The sequence below is a fragment of the Mirounga angustirostris genome, unplaced genomic scaffold (assembly GCF_029215605.1).
Source record: "Mirounga angustirostris isolate CCGP_5_RB_7025 unplaced genomic scaffold, mMirAng1.0.hap1 SCAF_3, whole genome shotgun sequence".
Lineage (NCBI taxonomy): Eukaryota > Metazoa > Chordata > Mammalia > Carnivora > Phocidae > Mirounga > Mirounga angustirostris.
This window is the reverse complement of record NW_026991711.1, coordinates 181,551,524-181,577,153: the sequence shown is the minus strand read 5'-3', so window position 1 is coordinate 181,577,153 and position 25,630 is coordinate 181,551,524. Positions and strand designations below refer to the sequence as shown.

General features: G+C 41.2%; 1 non-coding gene across 1 annotated transcript; it reads left to right on the top strand.

Moving 5' to 3' along the window:
• The first annotated feature begins 18,568 nt into the window (after window positions 1–18,568).
• Window positions 18,569–18,718, top strand: LOC123840142 (U12 minor spliceosomal RNA). The gene has a single exon (XR_006789932.1). It is a non-coding gene; the product is annotated as a U12 minor spliceosomal RNA (small nuclear RNA).
• The last annotated feature ends 6,912 nt before the right edge of the window (window positions 18,719–25,630 follow it).

Below are 25,630 nucleotides of genomic sequence, written 5' to 3'. Positions count from 1 at the left end.
CTCTCAGCACACGAATCTCAGCCCGCCATTAGGGGCTGAGGTCTGGGGATGTTTCCATTCTGCTAGCGGCAGGGTCCTCCTTTTTGCTCTTGTTCAGGAAGTTGGTCAGGATGTTAAGTGATAGCAAGTGAAGTGATGATTGGAATAACCGGGAATCCTATTTAATTAAAAAAAATGCAAATCAGTCACAAACTTAGGTCCTACGTTACTAATTGTGGAATAGTCCTGGATACAGGCACCCAGTGTTCATTGAGAGGTGCAAGCAGGGTCTCATCATATGGGATACAAGTGTTACGTGTTTGTTAGGACAGATGCGCAGAAGCAGCCCCGAGAGTTGAGAGCAAAGGTACCACTCTTCTCATTCACACAGGGCATGGGATGACTTAGCAGGGACCTCAGGAGCATTTGCAAGGGCCCAGAAGGAAGGGGTCAGTGGATGGCAAGCCATGCCGTGTCAGGGTTATTTTGACCTCAAAGAAGTGGCGGAGAGCAACAGGGACAAAGCAGGAAGGTTACTTGCCATTGGGAGTGAGCCTCCAGCAGAAGTCTTCGCGGGCCACCTAGAAATCCTACACTGGGAATCTCTGCAGTCATCTTATGCAAGATGTTAAGACATCACGAGGACATGCAGATGCTTTATTGATATTAATGATAAGTGAATCCTCACCTTTGTGTAAAACTTTATTCATCATAAACATCACCCTTCGGTGAAAAAAGAGACAATCCATGGAGGCAGTCAAATGATAAAATGGAAGGATTTTAAAAGATCTCTAAATGCTTCTCATGCTCATTGCCAGGTAAACCTGATGCTCAACAGACAGGCGGTCTACTAAATTGTCACCGGGCCAGGTGAGTTGGCAGCCAAATACATGTTGCCTGCCTATGTAATTGAGTGTTCCACGTATAAACAAGTTCTGACGCTTCATTTCTGTCTTAGAGGGAACTGTGTGCGGTGAAGATTCATAAGTTGCTTCACAGCGGCATCAGAATCTTGTCAGGTAGGCATGGTTGCCTTGAATTAATCGAGAAAGTGATCGTCTTTTTTGAAGAGTGATTTTTAAGTCTATCCATCTCAACATTAACGCTGGAAAGGCTTAGTTGTATAGAATAAAGAAAGGCAGAATACGCAACAGAAAATAAAAATGTAGGAGTCCTTCAGCAATGGCAACCTCGTCCTCGAATAGATATTCACTTTTACTGCCCTCCCGTGATGTTTTTGTACCTCTCTAACTGCCGTGATCGTGGTCTGTCCTGTGATTTCTGTTTTTTATGTTGCACCTGCATCACCTTCCTTTAAGAGCTGGTGAAATCAGAAAAGGGAAAGATTGTCTTAAATTATTCCATTCCCCAAATCACACAATAGGGTGTTTGTTTCACAACAGACATAAAATAATAATTCTACACCTTGTATTGGCAATCGTGTTAGATTTTATTCTAACAACGTGGAAAATATCAATATTTCAAGGCTGCCTTGAACCTTGTTAAAATGTGTTTAATATAGGTTTTATTACTATTCAGGGTGGTGAGGCCAACAGACCAGGAGACCCCTGCAACCGAACAGAGAGCTTGTTACTCACAGTCCCCAAGAGGAGGGGACATGCCACACGATGCAGGGCCACGTGGGGGAAGCCCCAGAGTTGGGCAGGGGGGCAGAGGAAGAGGGGGGGAAATGTGGGCAAGAGCCTTTATTGTGGTTTCTGGGGGAAGAAACAGGCAAGGCAGGGTGTGCAGATTTCGGATTGGTTAGTTTGAAAGATTTGAGCAAGCTCTGAGTGTAGGGGCTGTATCTAGCTGTCTGGTCCCTATCTTCGGGGTATTAGGATGGGGTAATAGAGTCCCCCTGTGAGAGCCCTGTGTAAGCCAGGAAAGGAGGTAGTGGAGATGTGGGCTCTGGATTGGTTGGTTTGCATGTGAAAGGCGTGCTTTCAAGTGAGTCTTGAACCCTCTCTAGGAATTGGCCAGCCCTGAGAGGGGCAGTCTCTCCAGGGCCAGCGAGTCCCCCGATGTCAAGGCATCAGAATAAAAAGACATGCTTTATACATATGGAGAAACTCCCGCCAGACATACAGAACAGTAAGAACGTGAACAGTGAACACCTTGGCCTCTGCCACATGTATGAGCTCAGAACCTTTTGAGCTGTTGTAGCTCGGCTAGGTCACTTGCCTGAGAACATTCTGCTGGTAAATTTCTAACTTAGGATTTACCAACTAGCGTGGTTCCAGAGAACCACAGGCGGCTGCTACTTTTTAAGGGAGGCAGCGTGGAACAGTTAAAAGAACATAGCTGTGCTAGAGAGAATGAGCTTGGTGAGAAGGAAGGTGGGTGCACAGTGGTCTATATTTTCTTCTCATTGGAGGGAAAAATGAGAGATTATGTTCTGAATGAATGAAAAATACACACAAAATTTCATTGAGCTAAACAGACATGCAATCTACTAAGTTATCACTAGGCCAGGCGAGTTGAAGAAATATATATTCTTGGGGCGCCTGGGTGGCTCAGCCGGTTAAGCGGCTGCCTTCAGCTCAGGTCATGATCCCAGGGTCCTGGGATCGAGCCCCGCATCGGGCTCCTTGCTCAGTGGGGAGCCTGCTTCTCCCTCTCCCTCTGCGTGCTGCTCCCCCTGCTTGTGCTCTCTCTCTCTCTCTCTCTCTCTCTGACAAATAAATAAACAAAATCTTCTTTAAAAAAGAAGAAATATATATTTTTAATGATACTCTATTCTGGTAGCTGTTGAAAAGGACTCAAGTTAATTGCTTCACATTGAAATGCACTTTAAGAAAATGTAAAAATTTAGGCTTGGCTTCGGCAAGTGGGTGGGCTTCCAGTGGGTGTGCTACGCCGATGTCCCCATCTAACGAGCAGGCTGGGAGCAGAAAGCATGAATGACATTAAGGCAAGTGGGTGAGGAGCTTCGGCCCAGAGGGAAAAGGGTTGGCAGTTCCAAACCTTTTGTCAAAGCATCACAGCCACAAGTCAGGGAGGATATGGAGTCTGAGGGGTCAGAGTAGGGGCACATGGAGGCAGTGTGATGGGTGGGAGGTCGGGGTTCAAGCCAGGCCAGCTGGAGCTCTGTTATTGTCTGCGAGAACAAGAGAGAATGAGGCTGGCTTGAAAGAACCCCTGCCATCGGGGTAATTTGCCACAAAGAGCCCATTTTAGACTATTCTTATCTGGGAAGCTTCCCAAACCATGCCTTGCTGGAGCTCTCCAAGCCAATTCAACCCCAGACGGTGTCAGGGCCCCACTCAAGTTTCCATCTTGAGATCTGAGAGATCCATCTGAGATCAAGAGAAGACTAGATAGACTGTGTGTTGAAGTGATGCTGGGAGGTTTACACTGAAGCCCAGACAGAATCCTCGGGTTTCCTTGAGAGTAACACGAAGTGAATATTCATCCAGTTTAATTCGATTTCATTGAAAAAATCTTGGCCTCCACAGGGAAAAGGTGTCGTGCACCTGCAATATACACTCTCACCTTTTTAATCAGTGTTTGCAAGTTCCCCAGCATTGGCTTCGTCTGTATTAAATGAGTAGGGTATTATTGCCACCTTGTGATTAGAGATAGAAGTGTTTTTATTCTGGGAGCTGATTAGGTAATGCCTCATTTAAATAAGGATTAGCTTCCCTCATCTGCTTTTGGATCACTTCTTTCATTTTCTTTTGTTGCTTTACCTGTGTTTACAAAAACTTGTGCTGAAAATTTTTAAAGATCTGCAGTAGCCTAAAGTGGGCAAGAAAACCCATCCCAAACCATTAGAAGCCGAGGAAGGGGGCCAGTGTTTCTAGAGTCTCTAGCCACACCTATTCTTAGGTAAACTGAATCCTGCAGCTTTGGGGCCAGATACTGAAAATATCTGGCCACCTGTTACATTAAATCACAGGAACTCCTAATTGTCCTAGGCATCCCTTCAAGGGAAATACTAAAAATCCACTCTGAGTTTCATTGTCAGAGATGACTGGAGCTGCCTCCTGGTTTGATTTAGCACTTTTTTTTTTTTTGGATGAGAGGATTATTATAAAATCAGGCTAAATATTTTGTAAATCTTACCCAGAGAGAACATTCCCAACCACCAGAAATTAAAATAAGCAAAATATTACTGGCAGGAAAAACTTCACATTGACTCTAAATGAACATGAACCATTTTTTATGCTTCAGAAACTAGCTTTTCCCCCCAAAATAGGAAGGTCATGGATTGAAATGCCATCCACCTCCTGTGCAATTTTCACTCATTTCTTTCTCATCAGTTGTCTTTGTAATTTGCGTGCTTCTCGAAGGCTGTCTGTGGGTGGCCGTGACACTATTTTCGTGAAAGGCTGTTGTCCTTATAATAGTTCTTCCTGGTCTTTTACGAGCCCTGATTTAAGCCCTGTCCTCACCCTCTGTCCTTCATCTCTAGCACCCATAACTTCTCATGTTGTTAACTAACATTGAACGTTCTTTGCCTGGCATGGAAGGGGTGTGTATTTGTAGGGGGCAAATCCAGGTCTTTTTGTTTTTGTTGGTTAGAAAGATGAATCTAGGCCTTATTCAGATATTCTGAGCAATAACTTAGATAAGTAAGGAATAAACCAGGATCCTAAAATGTATAAGCTGCCTGGCATTTAAAAGGAAGAACATCCTGCTCACATGAGGGCATCTGAACTGTTAGTTTGAATGGCATCCTAAGCAGCTATGTACTAGCCCTCCTCTTCTGGGGGGAAGCAGTGGGGACTCAGCCCGGAAATTACATCCTGAGACTAATGTTAAAATGACTACTTCCTGTTTTAACATGGCTCGTTGGAACCTATGTGGGAACAGAACTGGGAAGATGGGAACTCTTTGGTAGTTCTGTGATGATATTTGGGTAACAGCTTCATTAGGGCTTCCAGAGGACATGGCATCCATGTTCCTGTTCATCTGGCATATCCCTCCGTCAGAGCAAGGTTGATTTCTTGGGTGTGGTTATTTATTTCTGGGTTAGTGCCGGGATAGTATGTCAGAGGCCCTCTCTGAAATCAAAGCCTCTTATTCTGTATAATTACAGCATTCCTTCTACCTTTGAGCTCTGAAAAAAATGCTAGCAATTGAGTGGTCAAAAGGGAAGAAATTCTTGCGCCATTAAAAGCTTCCATGACCGGGCGCCTGGGTGGCTCAGTTGTTAAGCGGCTGCCTTCAGCTCAGGTCATGATCCCAGGGTCCTGGGATCGAGCCCCGCATCAGGCTCCCCGCTCGGCGGGAAGCCTGCTTCTCCCTCTCCCACTCCCCCTGCTTGTGTTCCCTCTCTCGCTGTATCTCTCTCTGTCAAATAAATAAAATCTTTAAAAAAAAAAAAAAAGGAAAGGAGGCGGAGAATTCAGAGAGAGATGGATATCAATAGAACCAAAGGAATCTCAAGAGTGACACAAAGACCCAAGGTTCAAGAACCCTGGATTCAAGCAGGGCATGGCACCTATTGTAATCCTGGGTTAATGATGCCTTCATTTGTATCTAGTCATTTTATGTTTGAGTCTTGGGGTATCTACCAGGAGGCGACAAGAAGTGAGGCCAGATTGTTCATGGGCTAAGGAAAAAGTCAAGGAGTTCAGTAGAGAGCGGTAGAGGACCCTCTCTTCCTCTTCCTCGCTCACCCTGGCTCCCACCCTCAAGGGCTCCCGCAGGCTGTGCTGGAACCACAGAGTGAGTCCCCTCCAGGCAAGATTAGGAGAGAGGTCGCTGTCAACCATATTTGGCTCTTGCTGGTGGTCAAGTTCCAGAATTTTCTTTCCCACATTTGACCCTTTTTACTAGAACATCCCAAAGTCATAGGGGGTGGTAGAGACATCTTAGACTGCTCCCATCAGGAAACCCCAGGGGCCAAGAACAAAGTGTCGCTGCCTGGGGGACCTGCATCAGGGTGGCCGGTGGTGGTGGCAGTAGGAATAGTAACTGGATCAGTGCTATTCTGGGGGAACAACCAGGGCCAAGCTCCTGGGTGGCTGTTGCCCTGGGGGCTGCCTCCCTTCTGTTCTCCCTCACAGAGTTTCAGCTCCAGATGGCTAGGTCAGCTCCACCATCCACTGAGAAGAACGGAGATGACCAATGGTTCCAGAAAGAGCTTAACTATTTTAGCAATGGTAACAGGCAAGTCTGGAACGGGTAAAAAGCCATGAGCAGGGCAAGGAGTGACAGGTGTTGGCAGGTGAGGGATGACGTATGCCTGAGGCCTCCTGGAAGGTGCCACAGAAATCCAGGAAGCATGAAAGCATGGATAGGGAAAAGAACCAAAGTTTTCTGCATGGCTCTCCAGGCCAGGTTCTGAGCTCGGCATGTTGTATCTTATCACACTGACTTATTTTTACGTTTAATTATGCAATATTTTAAAGACGCAAAAGAGTATTGGAAATTAACATCGCGGATACTCATGTAAGTGCATCTAGCTAGAAGAGGTGTCAACATTTTGTCGAGTTTCTTCCCATCCCTTCTGAGGTCTTTCTCAGCGTCTGGGCCTTCAGTACTTGAAGGGGCTGCTTGGGGCCATGGGGCAGAAGACCAGCTATTATCATTTTAAAAACAAATAAGCAAGCAAGTAAAAAACCCATATTTGGTTTCCAAGAAGTCCAGTTGTGATGTGATTCTTGTTTTTATTTTTTTTATGTATATATATATATATTTTTTTTAAAAGATTTATTTATTTATTTATTTGACAGAGAGAGACAGTGAGAGAGGGAACACAAGCTGGCAGAGTGGGAGAGGGAGAAGCAGGCTCCCTTTTGAACAGAGAGCCTGATGCGGGGCTCGATCCCAGGACCCTGGGATCATGACCTGAGCCGAAGGCAGACGCCCAATGACTGAGCCACCCAGGCGCCCCTTTTTATGTATATATTTTTAAGTTTTAATTTATTTAAGTAACATCTGCACCCAACGTGGGGCTTGAACTCATGACCGTGAGATCAAGAGTCGCATGCCCTTCCGACTGAGCCAGCCAGGCGCCCCTGATTCTTGTTCTTAATATCTACTCATATATTGTGTTAGGTCTTATTTTCAAAAGTTTTTGAATGATTTTTTATCACAGGAAATTTTACTCCTCGTCTCCTTTCTTACACAACTGATTCTGTTTCCTTGTGCTCTCATGTATTTTTCTCCTTTTTATGTGGTGGCAATCTTAGTTTCTATGTAATTCCGAGTTCCATTTCCTCTGTCATGGCCACAAAACATTATTTCATAAACTTCCATTTTACTCCACGGTTAACATCCATGGTAAATTGTGGTGCTTGCTGGCTGTGCCGTTGAGCTTTTATGCCCATATTTCCTTTGGGGGAAATATTAATTCCATTGGCTTTCAGTTTTTTCCTCTTTCAGTTTCAAATTATGATCACGAAGATCTATTAGGTGCATAGAATTGAGCCGATCATGCTCCTAATTTCATGGCATATCATCACCATCATTCTCTGCTGCAGTCCCTCTTATATTATTTTAGTTTATTTTATTTTCCTCTCTTTTCCCACCTGGTCCCCAGTCTCATTCCCTTCCTTGTGTCTGGTGTATTTACTATATGCTTTCCCAAGTGACTTTCAGTAAGTTTCTTTATATGTGTGTCTATGAGAAACATATAGTATTGCTTTCTGTTTTAGAAAATGTACTTAAAAGCTTTGTGCCCCAAATCAATTGTTTTGTACTTTCTTTTTCCAGGCAACCCATGGTTTTGAGATCTGTCCATGTTGCCCTACATACAACCAGTTTCTTCCTTCCCCTCTCTTTCCTTCTGCACAGTGATCTAATGTACGGATGATGCACATTTTACTTATCTTTACTTTCACATTTTTTGATGGACATCTTCGTGGTTTCTTTTTTTTTTTTTAAGAATTTTTATTTATTTGTTTGACAGAGAGAGAGAGAGGGAAAGAGAGAGAGTGTGCACAAGCAGGGGGAGATGCAGGTAGAGGGAGAGGAGAAGCAGGATCCCCACCAAGCAGAGAGCCCGATGAGGGGCTCGATTCCGGGACCCTGGAATCATGACCTGAGCCGAAGGCAGATGCTTAACCGACTGAGCCACCCAGGCGCCCCAGATATCTTTGTGGCTTCTAAATCCTAGAGCTGCTAACACTGTTGTCAACCCCCTAGTGTATGGTCTCTTGGGCATCTGGGAGAGAACTGGGGGGGGCTATAGACTCAGGAGTAGAAAAACTGTGTCTGAGGGCAATGATGTGCCCAATTTCACAAATCCTGCCAGATCCTTCTCCAAATGAACACTCAAGCCATAGTTCCACTAGCAATGTGCAAGGGCTCTTGTTTTCCCACATCCCCACCAACAAATGATTTTATCCAAGTTGTGCATTTTTGACAATCTGATGGGTTAATATAGTACTCAGGGTGGTTTACGTTTGCCTTTCTCTGATACTAGTGCGGGGTCAGTTTTCTTCTGTGAATTGCATAGAATTCATCCACTTGTCCACGTGCCCATTTCCTTCTTGTCCATTTTCCTATCGGGTGTCCTGTCTTTTTCGCCCTCTTAGCTGTAGGAGTTCCACTGACATACAAAAAGCACTTAACTTGCCTGATTCTTTTCTAGTCTCATGAAAAATGAACTATGAACAATTTACCTCTGGATAAACTGACCCATATCAAAGATTTGTTGCCCTAAGGTCACCTGTCAATTTCAAAGCCGGGAGAGCAGAGAAGGTCACAAAAGGGGAGATGCTCAGAGCTGCAAACACTTGAGCCTTTATTTGCAAGTGAGAAAAATTGAACTCAAATTAATTTAAGCATAAAGGAGGACTGTATTGACTCACAAAAATTCAGGGCAGTCAGACTTGAGACATGGTGGGATACGGAAGTTTAAAGAGATCATTGTTTCATCTCTTGGTGCCCTTTGCATCGATTGGCCTTTTTCCTGGGCAGAATGCCTCTCTAGTAGCAAATGGCCCTGGGGCTCCAGGCTAGTGGATCTTTGCTGCTTGTGATCTCCATGGGCAGAATGTTTTGATGCCGTTAAGGGGGGTAGTTTGTACTCAAACAAGATCACTCAGAGACTAATTGGCATATACAAAATTAAAATGTGACTTTAGTAAAATTTGTAACTTTAATAAGTTATAAATTCCTTTCTAGTCACATTAGTGACAGTAGTAAGTTGTAAATGTAGAAGCTTAATTCTTCCTTATGCTTTACAAATAAAATTACAAATCTTATCATCTATTTATAAAGCTAGCAAATTCCAACAGTCACTTTTAAGAATGCTTGTATAATCTAATAAAATTCCCTGAAACATTTAAACTGCATTTATAAATTTAATATATTTAATTTTCTTTGAAGTCCTTCAAATGTCTGATTAACATACAAACCTTCCCAAGTTCTTAGATACTACTCTGATAAATAAAGTACATTAAAACTGTACATATGGGGAGAGTCATAAATTCTCCTAAATGGTCTTATACTGTTTACAACATTAGTCAACTTTTCTTGTTCCTTTCATCCTAAAAATGCAAGTCTAAATCAATTACCCAAATGCCTTTTTACTTTGGAGTAGCTATTAATCTGTTAAGTACTCAGATTCTCTTAAGCATTACCAATGCTTAAAATATCCAATGTGTACAGCTTGGTTTTATTTCCATATTTAGTGAAGTTGCATACAACCTGAAGTCTTGCTCAGGGTATAAGATTTGGAGTAGCATGCTGGAACGGTATGTTTCTCACCATCCAGATGGGACAGACAAAGCCCTCTTTAATGGCTGCTAAACCAGGAGAGACTTTAGTCCATGTGTGTCAAATGGGAGGCCTTAGAGCCCTCTTCAAATTACACATTATTTAATTATGAAATCATATTAGAGATATAAGCCCCTGCCCAGATGCTTTCAACATTTGATTGGATTCACTTTGATTCTATTCTGAGTTTTATTCATATCCTCCTCCCCCTCCTTTTTTTAAAAATTGTAAGTATATGAGATGATGGATGTTTTTTAAAAATATTTTATTTATTTATTTAATTGACAGAGAGAGAGATTGTGAGGGAGGGAACACAAGCAGGGGGGAGTGGGAGAGGGAGAAGCAGGCTTCCCACTGAGCAGGGAGCCCGATGTAGAGCTCGATCCCAGGACGCTGGGATCATGACCTGAGCCGAAGGCAGACGCTTAACCGACTGAGCCACTCAGGCGCCCCATCTTCTTCTTCTTTTAAGAGGAAGTAGGGGGAAGGAGAGAGGGGAGAGAGATAGATCGTGGGGGAATCGTAAGCAGGCTCCACACCCAGTGCGGGGCTTGAGCGCACAACCCTGAGATCATAACCTGAGCCGAAATCAAGAGTCGAACACTTAGCTGACTGAGCCACCCAGGGGCCCCCTTCATATCCTTATTTTGCAGGACCAAAACCCTAATAATTTTGTGAATACATCCCATGGGATTCTGTACACCTCTAAAGATTCGGTCAGGCTCTGAAGTCACAAATTTAGAGTCATACTAATGACAGAAAAAGCTTCTTTCCAAGTATAACCTGCAATTCTAGGTGAGAGCACTTACTTGGTTCTGTTTGAGTTGTGTTCACACTTCTGAAATAATTTCTGTATCCTGAGCTATGAGATATTTGGAATAGTCTATCTTGGGAAAGAGGCTTTCTTTTCTTTATGTTCACCGTATGAAAAAACATATATTTAATACATATATTTATAACTATAACTATATATATACACACATGTATGTATATGTATCTCACAGAAAGTTTTATGGTACATAAAATCATGATATGAAAATATTTATATGTTCTTTTTTTTAAAGGACAGACTTGGAAGTTTTTTCAGATGTTGAATTTTAACAATTGCCTTTCAGAAATCATGAAGATGATCATATTATTTTTCTGTGATTTATTAAAGTGGTAAATTATATTTTAAAATGGTAAATTATATTGGACTCCCTAATATTGAAACTTTCATCACCAATATGAATACCACCTGGAATCATGTGTTATTGATTTAAAGTACTAATAGAATCTTCTGGCTAATGAGAGACAATGGACTCTGAAAAACAAACTGAGGGTTCTAGAGGGAAGAGGGGTGGGAGGATGGGTTAGCCTGGTGATAGGTATTAAAGAGGGCACGTTCTGCATGGAGCACTGGGTGTTATGCACAAACAATGAATCATGGAACACTACATCAAAAACTAATGATGTAATATATGGTGATTAACATAACAACAAAAAAATAAAAAAAGAATCTTCTGGCTAATATTTTCTTTTAATACATTGATAATTATAATTGAGATTCTCCTATAATTTTCTTTTCCATGGGTTTTCTTTGTCAGGTTTTGGTATTAACTTGTTAACTCTGATTTAAAAAAAGGAGGATTTTTTTCCTTACTTTATGCTCTGGAACAATTCAAATTACATTGAAACAATCTGTTCCTTAAAATGTTGATAGAATTCTCTCTCTAGTCTTTTCTACAAAAAGAAAAATTGTTTGTCTTTTCTTGTAACTTTCTCTATTTCTTCCATGATAATTTGGTTAGAAGCTCTATGTTTTCTACAGTTTCTTTTGATAATTCACATTTTCCGAGAAAATAATTTTTTAAAAATTTTATTTTACTTTATTATATTAGTCACCATACAGTACATCATTAGTTTTTGATGTAGTGTTCCCTGATTCATTGTTTGCATATAACACCCAGTGCTCCATGCAGTTCGTACCCTCCTTAATACCCATCATCAGGCTAACTCATCCCCCAACCCCCTCCCCTCTAAAACCCTCAGTTTGTTTCTCAGAGTCCATAGTCTCTCGTGGTTCATCTCCCCCCCACCCCTGCCCGATTTCCCCCCCTTCCATTTTTCCCTTCCTTCTCCTAATGTCCTCCATGCTATTCCTTATGTTCCACAAATAAGTGAAACCATATGATAATTGACTTTCTCTGCTTGACTTACTTCACTTAGCAGAATCTCCTCCAGTCCCACCCTTGTTGATGTAAAAGTTGGGTATTCATCCTTTCTGATGGCTGAGTAATATTCCATGGTATATATGGACCACATCTTCCTTATCCATTCGTCTGTTGAAGGGCATGTCAGCTCTTTCCAGAGTTTGGCTATTGAGGACATTGCTGCTACGAACATTGGGGTGCATATGGCCCTTCTGTTCACTACATCTGTGTCTTTGGGGTAAATACCCAGGAGTGCAATTGCTGGGTCATAGGGTAGCTCTATTTTTAAATTTTTGAGGAAGTTCCACACTGTTTTCCAAAGTGACTGTACCATCTTGCATTCCCACCAACAGTGTGAGAGGGTTCCCCTTTCTGCACACCCTCTCCAACATTTGTTGTTTCTTGCCTTGTCCATTTTTGCCATTCTAACTGGTGTAAGGTGGTATCTCAATGTGGTTTTGATTTGAATTTCCCTGATGGCTAATGATGATGCACATTTTTTCATGTGCCTGTTAGCCATGTGTATGTCTTCTTTTGAAAAGTGTCTGTTCATGTCTTCTGCCCATTTTTGACTTGATTATTTGCTTTTGGGGTGTTGAGTTTGAGAAGTTCTTTACAGATCTTGGATATCAGCCCTTTGTCTGTAGTGTCATTTGCAAATATCTTCTCCCATTCTGTGGGTTGCCTCTTTGTTTTGTTGACTGTTTCCTTTGCTGCGCAGAAGCTTTTTATCTTGATGAAGTCCCAAAAGTTCATTTTTGCTTTTATTTCACTTGCCTTTGGAGATGTATCTTGAAAGAAGTTGCTGTGGCCGATGTCGAAGGGGTTACTGCCTATGTTCTCCTCTAGGATTTTGATGGATTCCTGTCTCACATTGAGGTCTTTCATCCATTTTGAGTTTATCTTTGTGTATGGTGTCAGAGAATGGTGGAGTTTCATTCTTCTGTATATAGCTGTCCAATTTTCCCAGCACCATTTATTGAAGAGACTGTCTTTTTTCCATTGCATATTTTTTCATGCTTCGATTTTTCATAATCAAAGATTATTTGACCATAGAGTTGAGGGTCCATATCTGGGTTCTCTATTCTGTTCCATTGGTCTATATGTCTGTTTTTGTGCCAGTACCATGCTGTCTTCATGATCACAGCTTTGTAATATAGCTTGAAATCGGGCAACGTGATGCCTCCAGCTTTGTTTTTCTTTTTCAACATTTCCTTGGCGATTCAGGGTCTTTTCTGATTCCATACAAATTTTAGGATTGTTTGTTCCAGCACTTTGAAAAATGTCACTGGGAGGCGCCTGGGTGGCTCAGTCGTTAAGCATCTGCCTTCGGCTCAGGTCATGATCCAAGGGTCCTGGGATCAAGCCCTGCGTCGGGCTCCCTGCTCCATGGGAAGCCTGCTTCTCCCTCTCCCACTCCCCCTGCTTGTGTTCCCTCTCTCGCTGTATCTCTCTCTGTCAAATAAATAAATAAAATCTTCAAAAAAAAAAAAAGAAAAATGTCACTGGAATTTTGATCAGGATGACGTTGAAGATATAGATTGCTCTGGTCAGCATAGACAGTTTACCAATGTTTATTCTTCTGATCCATGAGCATGGAATGCTTTTCCATCTTTTTGTATCTTCTTTAATTTCTTTCATGAGTGTTCTGTAGTTCCTACAGTATAGGTCCTTTAACTTGTTGGTTAGGTTTATTCCGAGGTATCTTACGGTTTTTGGTGCTATTGTAAATGGAATCGATTCTTTAATTTCTCTTCTACAGTTACATTGTTAGTGTATAAGAAAGCAACTGATTTCTGTGCATTGATTTTGTATCCTGCCATATTACTGAATTGCTGTATGAGTTCTAGTAATTTGGGGGTGGAGTCTTTTGGATTTTCCCCTAAAGTATCATGTCATCTGCGAAGAGAGGGAGTTTGACTTCTTCTTTGCCAATTTGAATACCTTTTATTTCTTTTTTTTTTTTAAGATTTTATTTATTTATTTGACAGAGAGATAGAGAGAGAGAACAGGTAGGCAGAGAGGCAGTCAGAGGGAGAGGGAGAAACAGGATCCCCGCCGAGCAGGGAGCCCAATGAGGGGCTCGATCCCAGGACTCTGGGATCATGACCTGAGCTGAAGGCAGCCGCTTAACCGACTGAGCCACCCAGGCGCCCCTGAATACCTTTTATTTCTTTTTGTTGTCTGATTGCTGTTGCTAGGACTTCTAGTACTATGCTGAACAATAGTAGCAAGAGTGGGCATCCTTGTCATGTTCCTGATCTTAAGGGAAAGGCTCTCAGCTTTTCCCCATTGAGGATGATATTCGCTGTGGGTTTATCATAGATGGATTTTATGAACTTGAGGAATGTTCCCTCTATCCCTATACTCTGAAGAGTTTTAATCAGGAGAGGATGCTGTATTTTGTCAAATGCTTTTTCTGCATCAATTGAAAGGGTCATATGGTTCTTCTCTCACCTCTTATTAATGTGTTCTATCACAATGATTTGCAAATGTTGAACCACACTTGCATCCCTGGGATAAATCCCACTTGGTCGTGGTGGATGATCCTTTTAATGTCTTGTTGGATCCTGTTAGCTAGGATTTTGCTGAGAATTTTGGAATTCATATTCATCAGGGATATTGGTCTGAAATTCTCCTTTTTGATGGGGTCTTTGCCTGGTTTGGGGATTAAGGTAATGCTGGCCTCATAGAATGAGTCTGGAAGCTTTCCTTCTGTTTCTATTTTTTGATCAGGAGAATAGGTATTATTTCTTCTTTGAATGTTTGGTAGAATTCCCCAGGGAATCCATCAGGCCCTGGACTCTTGTTGTTTGGGAGGTTTTTGATCACTGCTTCAATCTCGTTACTGGTTATTGCCCTATTCAGGTTTTCAATTTCTTCCTGTTTCAGTCTTGGTGGTTTCTGGGTTTCTGGAAGGCATTCATTTCTTCCAGGTTGCTTAATTTATTGGCATACAGTTGTTGATAATAATTTCTAATAATTCTTTCTATTTCCTTGGTGTTAGTCGTGATCTCTCTCCTTTCATTCATAATTTTATTAATTTGGGCCCTTTCCCTTTTCTTTTTTTTTCTTTTTTTTTTTTTAAAGATTTTATTTATTTATTTGAGAGAGAGAGAATGAGAGACAGAGAGCATGAGAGGGAGGAGGGTCAGAGGGAGAAGGAGACTCCCTGCTGAGCAGGGAGCCAGATGCGGGACTTGATCCCGGGACTCCAGGATCATGACCTGAGCCGAAGGCAGTCGCTTAACCGACTGAGCCACCCAGGCGCCCCGCTTTTCCCTTTTCTTTTGGATAAGTCTGGCCAGTGGTTTATTGATCTTATTAATTATTTCAAAGAACCAGCTTCTAGTTTCGTTGGTATGATCTACTGTGTTTCTGGTTTCTAACTCATTGGTCTCTGCTCTAATCTTAATGATTTCTCTTCTAATGTGTGGTTTAGGTATCGTTTGTTGCTTTTTCTCTAGTTCTTTAAGGTGTAAAGTTAGTTGGTGAATTTGGGATTCTTCTTTTTTTTTTTTTTTTTTTTTTTGAGTGAGGCTTGGATGGCTATGTATTTCCTTCCCCCTTAGGACCACCTTTGCAGTATCCCACAGGTTTTGGACCAATGTGTTTTTATTCTCATTGGTTTCCATGAATTGTTTAAGTTCTTTGATTTCCTGTTTGATCCAAACATTCTTGAACAAAGTGGTCTTTAGCTTCCAAGTGTTTGAGTTTCTTCCAAATTTTTTCTTGTGATTGAGTTCCAGTTTTAAAGCATTATGGTCTGAGAATATGCAGGGAATAATCTCAATCTTTTAGTATCAGTTGAGACCTGATTTGTGACCCAGTACGTGGTCTATTCTGGACAAATTTCCATGTGCGCTCGAGAAGAATGAGTATTCTGTTGTTTTAGGGTAGAATGTTCTGTATATATCTATGAGGTCCATCTGGTTCAGTGTGTCATTCAAAGCTCTTATTTCTTTTTTGATTTTCTGCTTAGATAATCTGTCTATTGCTGAGAGTGGAGTATTGAGGTCTCCTACAATTAACATATTACTATTGATATGACTCTTTATTTTGGTTAACAGTTGGCTTATGTAGTTGTCTGCTCCCATGTTGGGGGCATAGATATTTACAATTGTTAGATCCTCTTGTTGGATAGACCCTTTAAGAATGATATAGTGTCCTTCTGTGTCTCTAACTACAGTCTTTAGTTTAAAATCTAATTTGTCTGATATAAGAATTGCTACCCCAGCTTTCTTTTGAAGTCTGTTGGCATGGAAGATGGATCTCCGTCCCTTCACTTTCAGTCTGAATGTATCTTTAGGTTCAAAATGAATCTCTTGTAGACCGCATATGAATGGGTCCTGTCTTTTTATCCAATCTGCAACCCTGTGCTGTTTTATGGGAGCATTTAGGCCATTCACATTGAGAATGATTATTGAAAGATAAGAATTTATTATCATCATATTACCTGTGGAGTCCTCATCTCTATAGATTGTCTCTGTAAATTTCTGTTCTATATCACTCTTGGGGTCTTCTTTTATAGAACCCCCTTAATATTTCTTGCAGGGCCGGCTTAGTGGTCCCATATTCTTTCAGTTTCTGCTGGTGTTGGAAGCTCTGTGTCTCTCCATCTATTCTAAATGAAAGCCTTGCCGGATAAAGTATTCGTGGCTGCATGTTCTTCTCATTTAGTACCCTGAATATGTCTTGCCAGCCCTTTCTGGCTTGCCAGGTCTCTGTGGATAGGCCTGACATTATTCTGATATTCCTCCCTCTGTACATAAGGAATCTCTTCTCCCTAACTACCCTTAAGATGGTTTCCTTGGTTCTAAGATTTGCGAGTTTTACTATTACATGCCTGGTCTGTTTTCCTTGATCTTGGGAGGGGTTTTCTCTGCCTCTAGGACATGAATGTTTGTTTCATTCCCCAGATTAGGGAAGTTCTCAGCTATGATTTGTTCAAATATATCTTCTAGTCCTCTCTCTCTCTCTCTCCACCCCCTTAAGGATCCCAATAATTCTGACATTGGAACGTTTCATGGAGTCACTTATTTCTCTAATTCTGTTTTCATGGATTATAAGCTGTTTTTCCCAGGCCTCCTCTTTTTCGTTCTTTTCTATCAATTTGTTTTCTAATTCATTAATTCATTCTTCTGCCTCATTTACCCTAGGTGTTAGAATATCTAGATTAGATTGGATCTCATTGATAGCATTTTTAAGTTCTGCCAGTTCAGCTTTCATTTCTGCCCTTAGAGACTCTATGTTGCCATTAATCGATTTCTCCGTTCTAGCTATTGTCTTCATAACTGTTACCCTGAAGTCCATTTCTGACATTTTGGTTATATCTGTATCCATTTGTAAATCTATGGCAAAAATCACAATCTCTGAGTCTTTCCTATTTTGGGTGTTCCTCCTCTTAGTCATTCTGTTGAGGGGCGGTTGAGGGAATGTACAGAGTCCAAATTATTGACCACAAGCCAAGGAAGATGCATCTGTTTTGTAGGGACGTTAGGGTTGTTGGCCTCTTGTTTTCCCAGGCTGTCTTCTGGGGGAGGGGCCTGCCACTCTCACTCAGGCAACTCTGTTTGGGCAGAGTTGCCCTGCGCCCTGTGGGGGGGTGGGATGGGCTCAGTGAAAACTGGTTTTTTTGGGCTTTTGTTTTCTGGCAGGTTTCCATGTATCTTCTGAGAATGAGAGCCGAAGAGACCATTTCCAACCCTCTGCCTCAGAGCAAAGGGATCACAGTCTGTTCTTCAGTGAGCTCTCCAGGCCACACCGCCTCCATTTCTGTCCGTGCTGCTATAAACTGCAGCGTCCTGGGTTGTGCGCCCCTCAGCAGCGCCCCCAGTCCTCGCCTCCAGGTCGAAGCACATCTCTGCCCTTTGTGCTTCTAAAACTGCCAGCCATCCCCAGTTCATAGGTGCGCAGCCCCACCGCTCCAGGTTCCAGTCTGGGGGGCTGCCCTAAAGTCCTTTCCCCGCTGCTACCGGTCTGCGAGTCTGTGCCCTGTCCCCAGCATGGGAGGCTATCGCTCACCAACAGTGCAGGATCCCAACCGCTCCCTCCCCCCGCCATTTATCTTCGAATAGTGCCTGAGGAAGCACGGCTCCCCGCTTCATACCTCAAAACCAACTGCCTGTGATATTCTGTTTGTAGAGATCCAGATCTATCTTCCTACATCTCAGGCTGATTTCGTGGGTGTTCAGAGTGGTGTGGTAGATACCCAGCTCAATTCCGGGGACTGGTTGGAATAGGGTCCCCTACTCTTCCGCCATCTTTTTTTTCTGAGAAAATCATTAATTACATACAGATTCTCAAAGTGATTGGCTCAGATTTGAGTAACATGTTCTATAATTTTTCAAGTGCCTTTGCATCAGATTACTTCTCCATCCTGATTCTTATTTATATGTAATTCCCATCCTTTTTCGTGATCAGATCAGACCAGGCTTTATCAGCCCGGGCACTACTGATGTTTTGGGTGAAACAGTTCTTTGTTGTGGGGCTTGTCCTGACATGGCTGGCAACCTCCCTCCCTCTACCCACCAGATGCCAGTAGCATCCATTTTTACCCAAATGTGACAACCAAAAATATCTCCAGACATTGCCAAATGTCCCCTGGGGGGAGGGGTGGGCAAAATCACCGATGTTGAAAACTACCAGATTAGATGGTTTTTCTAGATTTTTAAAATTTTATTCTGCACTACCACTCTACCACTAGAAACAACCACTGGATACCTTAAACTTATGAGTAAGGAAAATGACAATTCGGGGTGATATCCTAATCCTCACTGCTAATGTGAGATGAATTTTTGAGTGGGTAAAGATTGCCTCTAAGGTGAGCTGTCTACTTTGTGGGATGCCTGGGAGTCACGATCTGCCCCTCCCCCTTTGACATTGAAGGAGTAGACTCATATGAAGGCAATAAATGAGGATGAGAAAGCGAGAAAGAAAGAAAGAAAGAAAGAAAGAAAGAAAGAAAGAAAGAAAGAAAGAGAGAAAAAAGAAAGAAAGGAAGGAAGAAAAAAGAAAGAAAGGAAGGAAGGAAGAAAGGAAGAAAGAAAAAAGAAAGAAAGGTAAAGAGAAAGAGAGAAAGGGAAAGAAAGAAAAAGGAAGGAAGAAAGAACAATTAGATTCATTCTTTTAGTTCTATCATTTTTCAGTCTTCATTTTGTGTGCTTTCTTTGGATCCATTTTGTTTGTTTGTCTAAATGCCTGGGTTGGCTGCTTCATCTATATCTGACTGTTCTTACCTATTCCCTGCCACTCCGTGGAGTTGAGTGAGACTCAAGGAGGCTTCTGTATCCCCCAGCCTGGCCCATGCACATAGATCTTTTTGTTCCACACAAGAGGTCATTGGCTTTCCCATGGATGTTTCATCATTTTGGAGACGTCTGTGCTTTGCCAGCTCTTCCCAAAGTTCCCAGCTCTCTCCATGATTTGGATATTTAGTGTTTTCTATTTTCCTCGAAGACTGAGTTGCCATTATTGTTTAGTTTCCTTTGTGTGTTTGGTTCATTTCAGAGTGGAAGAAAGGCTAGAGGCGCCTTTGATGTACCATGTCATCCAAAATCCAATGTACTAATTATGTAGGGTTTGAGTTGGGCAAACTATATTGTTGGCTGCTAATTTTCAACAAGTTTGTGCAACTTGTGGGAAAAGCCACTTGCCATGTCACTTGCTTAAACCAGTCCTCAGAACCATCATCCAAATCCTCATTTTTGACAAACTAAACTGCATTACCACTCTACCACTAGAAATAGCAAACAGGGGATGCCTGGGTGGCTCAGTCAGTTAAGCATCTGCCTTCAGCTCAGGTCATGATCCCAGGGTGCTGGGGTCCAGCCCCGCATTAGTCTCTTTGCTCGGTAGGGAGTCTGCTTCTCCCTCTGCCTGCTGCTCCCGTTGCTTGTGTGCTCTCTCTCTCTGACAAATAAATAAATAAAATCTTCAAAAAGAAAGAAAGAAAGAAAAAAAGAAATAGCAAACAGACAATTCCAGTCTGTTGCATTAATGATTTAAAATAATGCTTTTCTCTCCACAGACACATTTCATTAGTGATGAGTTCTAGACACTTGGTGGCTCAGTGTTTCTGATGATTGGAGGTGTAAGTGCCACCAGCAAAACGTGGATGTCAAGGAGTGTTACCTGGAAAACATGAGAAATGAGAGCTCTCTGCTTCCCTGTGGAACACAGATTTTATAGACAAAACCGGCCAACCTCACAGGCTTACGAGTTGTCCATACACTTTTCTAAATAAAATATACTCTTCACGTCCTTAAACTACAAAATCATGTTCAGAATTTAAATTTGAAACGATATATACCCCTTCAGTCTCAAAATTTTCTCCTGTTAGGCTGAGAGGACTTGAAATTAATGAAATATAAACTCTGAAAATGACCTACCACTCGGAGGCAGTAGCGACCATTTTATTAAAAACAGTTCGTCATTGTTAAGTGAAATGTCAAATTTTGGCTTGCAGTGGCAACTCAGGGGCAGGATAAGGAGACTAGCTGTTCTTCAAGATCTTATTCTTCCCACTTAGTATTGTGTTTTGTGTGGTGGAAAAATGCAATTTTTTAAAACCTACTTATAATTAATATATATACAATCAGACAAAATGAATTATAAGATGCTTCTAAAAGCTTTAAGAAGATCAAAAATTGGTGCAAAAAGTTTTACTCTCATTTTAAAAGGAACATGCAATGCTTTATACAACCCTGAGAATGCCATTAATGTCAGTGAAATGATATCTTTATGATATGAGTCATAATTCTTGGTACTGTTGAGCAGTGGGAAACTATTAATAACTTTAGGTTAATAGGATAGGTCTCTTCTTAGCTTCAAGAAAAGTAATTTTGGAATTCTAAGTCACCAACTATTTTATGATGTGACAGTCCAGTAATTTCACTTGTTCTACCTTTCTTCATTAGAAATTGTGATTTGTGTGTGGGTGGTGTCAGAATTTTGTAATTCCTTAAAAAGTTTCAAGACTTAAGTTTCCTATATTGTCCTGAGACATTTTTCAAAAAAGGAAGGACTTGTATTGACCAAATTCACAGCTTGTATTGATGATGTTAGAAAAAGTGATTGACTAATACTCTCCATATAATTAATTTGTAACCCATCAAAGGAATCCAATCACTTGTTTTGGGGTGCAGTTGCTCGTTACTTGCTGGGACAAAACTCATTAGCCCTCAGTGTTTACAGTACTCCTCCCTTCCCCATATGCTACAGAAAATCCTTTATTAGCCAGGTCATTTTCTCCCCATTGTCTGCTCTACCTTCTAATCATGAAGGGGGAGAAGGCCATGTTTTCCAGGAAGGAGATTAAAAACACATAAAGAAAAAATTCTGGCAAGTGGGGAAAGAATGGTGCTTGAGTCGGTGCTAAGAAGAGAGTAAGGGTTTGGTGTATGAGAGTTTTCTCAACAGAATTAGGAAGCAGAAGAAGGGACTCACCTGAGACCTTTAACCCTTTTGATGTGCTTTGAGGTGCACCTGCTAAGAATAGACTTCAATTTTCATTGCTCTTGGTTGTTGGATTGTGCTGCTTTTTTTATTTTTAAAGATTTTATTTATTTATTTGAGAGAGAGAGTACATGAGCTGGGGTGGGGGGGTCAGGGAGGGGCAGAGGGAGAGGGAGAAGCAGACTCCCTGCTGGGCATGGAGCCCAACGTGGAGCTCAATCCCAAGACCCTGAGATCATGCCCTGAGCCGAAGGCAGACACTTAACTGACTGAGCCACCTGGGCGCCCCTGTGCTTCTTTAAACATGACCTCCTATAGTGGACCCTAAGCAACGTGAACCTCCCCCATAATTTATTCAGGGTGTGTCTCTATCTAGAATGGAAATTTTAAGCTGATAGTGATTAAGAAATCACTATTTACTTTTGAAACAGTAATTTTTAAATAAATATTTAAAGAGCAAATTGTTTAGCATGCGTTACTTTGTCCTGGACTACTATTTGTCATGCTGTTGGGGTCTATGACTATCATGTAATATGATAGGGATTCTTACTGTATTAACACTTGCATAACATTTGCAAATCATATAAGCCTCTATTTTTTAGTGGTATTTTTTTGATAAATTTTTTTCTGGTTTTAAAATTGGTATTTTGGGGGAAAGTACAGAAGATAAGAAAGAAAGAAAGAAAAGAAAGAAAGAAAGAAAGAAAGAAAGAAAGAAAGAAAGAAAGAAAGAAAGAAAGAAAGAAAGAAAAGAAGGAAGGAAGGAAGGAAGGAAGGAAGAAAGAAAAAGAAAGAAAGAAAGAAAGAAAGAAAGAAAGAAAGAAAGAAAGAAAGAAAGAAAGAAAGAAAAAGAAAGAAAGAAATGTTACTCATAATTTTAAATTAGAGATACTCGTTGCTAAACTCTTGGCTTACATTTGTTTACTCTTTTCATGTGGCTAAATATGTAGAAAATTTTTCAAAACAAACTGTATTTAAGGTTTTTTTTCCTAATAACATTGTTGTGGCTGAGAAATGTAGTTTTAATTCTATGAATCTAGCAGAATTTTTTTTCTAAGAGAAAAAAGGGAGAATAGATATTTGGGGCCAGCTAATTCTCTGTCACAGGTTCTTAGCAGTGAAATACTGGGTCAAAATCTCCTTTGCCTTCTAGAAGACCCTGATAGAGGTAGCCAGTGTTCTCCTCCAAAATGTTCTACTCTATTCTCTTCAGTAGTACACAAGACCGTCTGCCTCATCTAGCTTGTGCCAACACTTAGTACTATCGTTGAAATGAATTGTTCGACCATTTGATAGGAAAAAAACCCAAATCATCACTATATTTGCTATATTTATGATTATTAGTAGGACTAATTTTTTTCATGTGTTCATTGGCCATGTGCGTTTCTTCTTTGTGAGGTGCCTTTTTATGTCTTTAGCCCATTTTTGATGTGTGCATTCAGCCATTTGGGACATGATGCTGCTTTAAATTAGTATCTCCAGCAAGGAGAGACAGGGCATATTTTGTGCGTGGCATTAAGATTTAAAAACAACCTTAACACAAACAACAGACTTCCTTAGGCTTGTGGAAAAACCTTACTGGAAAAACAACAAAATGGTAAAGTGTTATTTGGCTCCCTTATAACTTAGGAAATTCAAGCTCATATTGGCTTTATCTGGATGCAGCAGGCAAACCAAAAAGACTGGAAAATACCCTCTACATTCCTCTAAATTCTCTAAATTCTCAGAAAGTAGTGAAGCTATGTCCTTGCCAACTTCCCAACCATCATGGTGGGGAAAATGGGGCTCACCAACAATACGTGGGTCCTGTTTTGGTGGTTCTAGGCAGGACCCCTCATAGTATGGTTGAGAATAAAATACACCAATCTGTTTGCTGCAGCTGTGGGCAACAGTGCACCAATCCAAGCAAAAGTTGACATTTCTGGTGAGTATACATTTAATATAGAAAAATATTTCTGTAAGTGCGTGACTCACTTGATAAGTTGGTTGATCACTCACAGAGTCATCCAACTTAAGCTGTGTCTACCCCAACCCCACTGTGTGATACAACTTCATGAGAGATACCCAGGCTTGGGTTGATACACAGTTGATAGTTGTTTGTCCATTTCTAAAGGCAACTGACTGGGTTGGCTTTAAAATGGGTGATCTCAATTGTGACTTGAATAGTGAAGTAAATCATCATCTAGAATTTCCAAATAAGTGAAAGTAAAGCTCTTATTTTTGATGGGTATAACTTTCTAATTTCAGAGTTGCCTTCTGATTCTTCTCTCTTCCATAACTTACAAGAATTAACTATTTGATGATAAATTACATAGAATTACTGTCTTGGGATTTGGGGCTGTATGTGACTAAACACCCATCATTCACATTAAACTGAGAAAGGCATTACACTTCTTCTAATCAGATAAATAATTCCGAAGCAGATCATCTCCGATTGCACTTTAGGTGGGATTTGCTGTAATTTTGAAATGTTTCACTCATGAACAAGTATTGAATAGCAGGGTATTTTCAGTTTCTGTAGTCTTATTACATGTTTATTCTCTTCTGAGCCTATAAAGCCCCCAAACTGAATCTTTATTCTCCTGTTTCTTTTAGACAGCAGAGCTGTGCCCCAGTTGATTAATAGATCAAGACTTGCAGAATATGGCTGTACTTCTCTGCTCTATTATTGACTTTTTGTTCCATCCCAACAAAAGTCATTTAATTTTTCAATTTCTAGATCTCTCTATAAAAAGGAGGTCACAGAGCACTTAAAAGAATTGCATTGTTCTGGTGTTCTGGTGCTCGAATTATCAAAATGAAATAATATTAAATGACTTTGTGTAATTTTTTTTCTACATCCTAGAATACCTTGAAACCATTCAAAATTCTCTGCCTGCACATAATAGGGAGCACCAAGAAATGGTGAGACAGGCTTCCAAGGTCATGGTGGAGAAATGGTGAGACAGGCTTCAAGGTCATGGTAGAGATGCTGGAAAGCCCAGAATCTGATTAAACTGATTAAAGTTTAATCAAGTTCAAGTTTTCAAGTAAGTCAAGGTTTGGGTATGCCAAGAGAGTCTTGGTCATGAAAACTTGACATGAACTTGAATTTTTCACCATTACCAGCATTTCCCTTGGCTAAGACTTACTGCTTTGAGGCAACTTACCTAGGTGTAGTACCACCAAATAATTTTGATAGTTTATCACCATCATGTAAAGTCCCAGCCTTAACAGCTACTTTTGAGCTGGGTAGGGGGGTGAAGATCAGAGAAAGAGATATTGGATTCCACGGTGGAAAGCTCAAGTAGGGCAGGTGAGAGTAGATGCAGAGGGGCACTTGAAAGTCTCCTAGAGAAGGAGCAGGCACCAAGAGGGAAGGGGAAAACCCTGATCACCGGTCCACACAGAATTTTCCTTATATTAACCGTGAGGATTTGGGGCTGTGGAAGCCATGATGTGTGGTTCTAGGAGTCTCTCAGGGGCTGAGCACAAAGATCTTTTCCACTGGAGATGGTTTTTCCTTTTGCACATGAAAGTCTTGTGGATGGTGGATTGCTTTTGAGTGTGGCTTTAAATGAGAGTAGAAGAGGTTTTCCTCAGAAAATAAGAGAATTCTATTGAAGAGAAGAATGTAGAAGGAGAAAATAAGATATAATCACAGGATAGAAAATGATGATTCTCAATGTGTCATTGAAGAGTGATCACATCTGTCTTGTGAGCTAGCCCCTGAAAGGCTACATGTCATTGTATACTTTAATGGGTTGTAGGGTTAAGAAAAAAGTGGAGGGCCTAAGAAGCAGTTTGTTATTTCAAATGCTAAAGAGAGATCAAGGGGCATGTCCGAAACTGTCTGAAGATCTACTTTGGAAAATGAGAATTTTGCTAGTGAGGGAGGGCCCTGAGACATAGAAACCTTGTGTTCAGACTTAGTCAACCGTTAGTTTTGTCCCTCCCTTGGTGTCCCAGTGATTAATTTTCATAATCAAATTCACTGGTGTGGAGGGGAAGGAAGTAGAGTCAGGGGATGTCGTTTCCTTAAATATTGCTTTCTAGGGGGCAAAGGTCACCTGACAGTTAACCAAGGGTCAAATTGGAGGTTCTAGATCATGGCAGAAAAGTGGGAAGTGGGGGCACCTGGGTGGCTTAAAGAGTTTGCCTTGGGCTCAGGTCATGATCCTAGGGTCCTGGGATGGAGCCCCATGTCATCTCATGGGGCTCCCTGCTCAGTGGGGAGCCTGCTTCCCCCTCTCCCCCCCTGCTTGTGCTCTCTCTCTATTTCTCTCTCTCTCTCAAATACATTTGACAAAATACAGCATCCTTTCCTGATTAAAACTCTTCAGAGT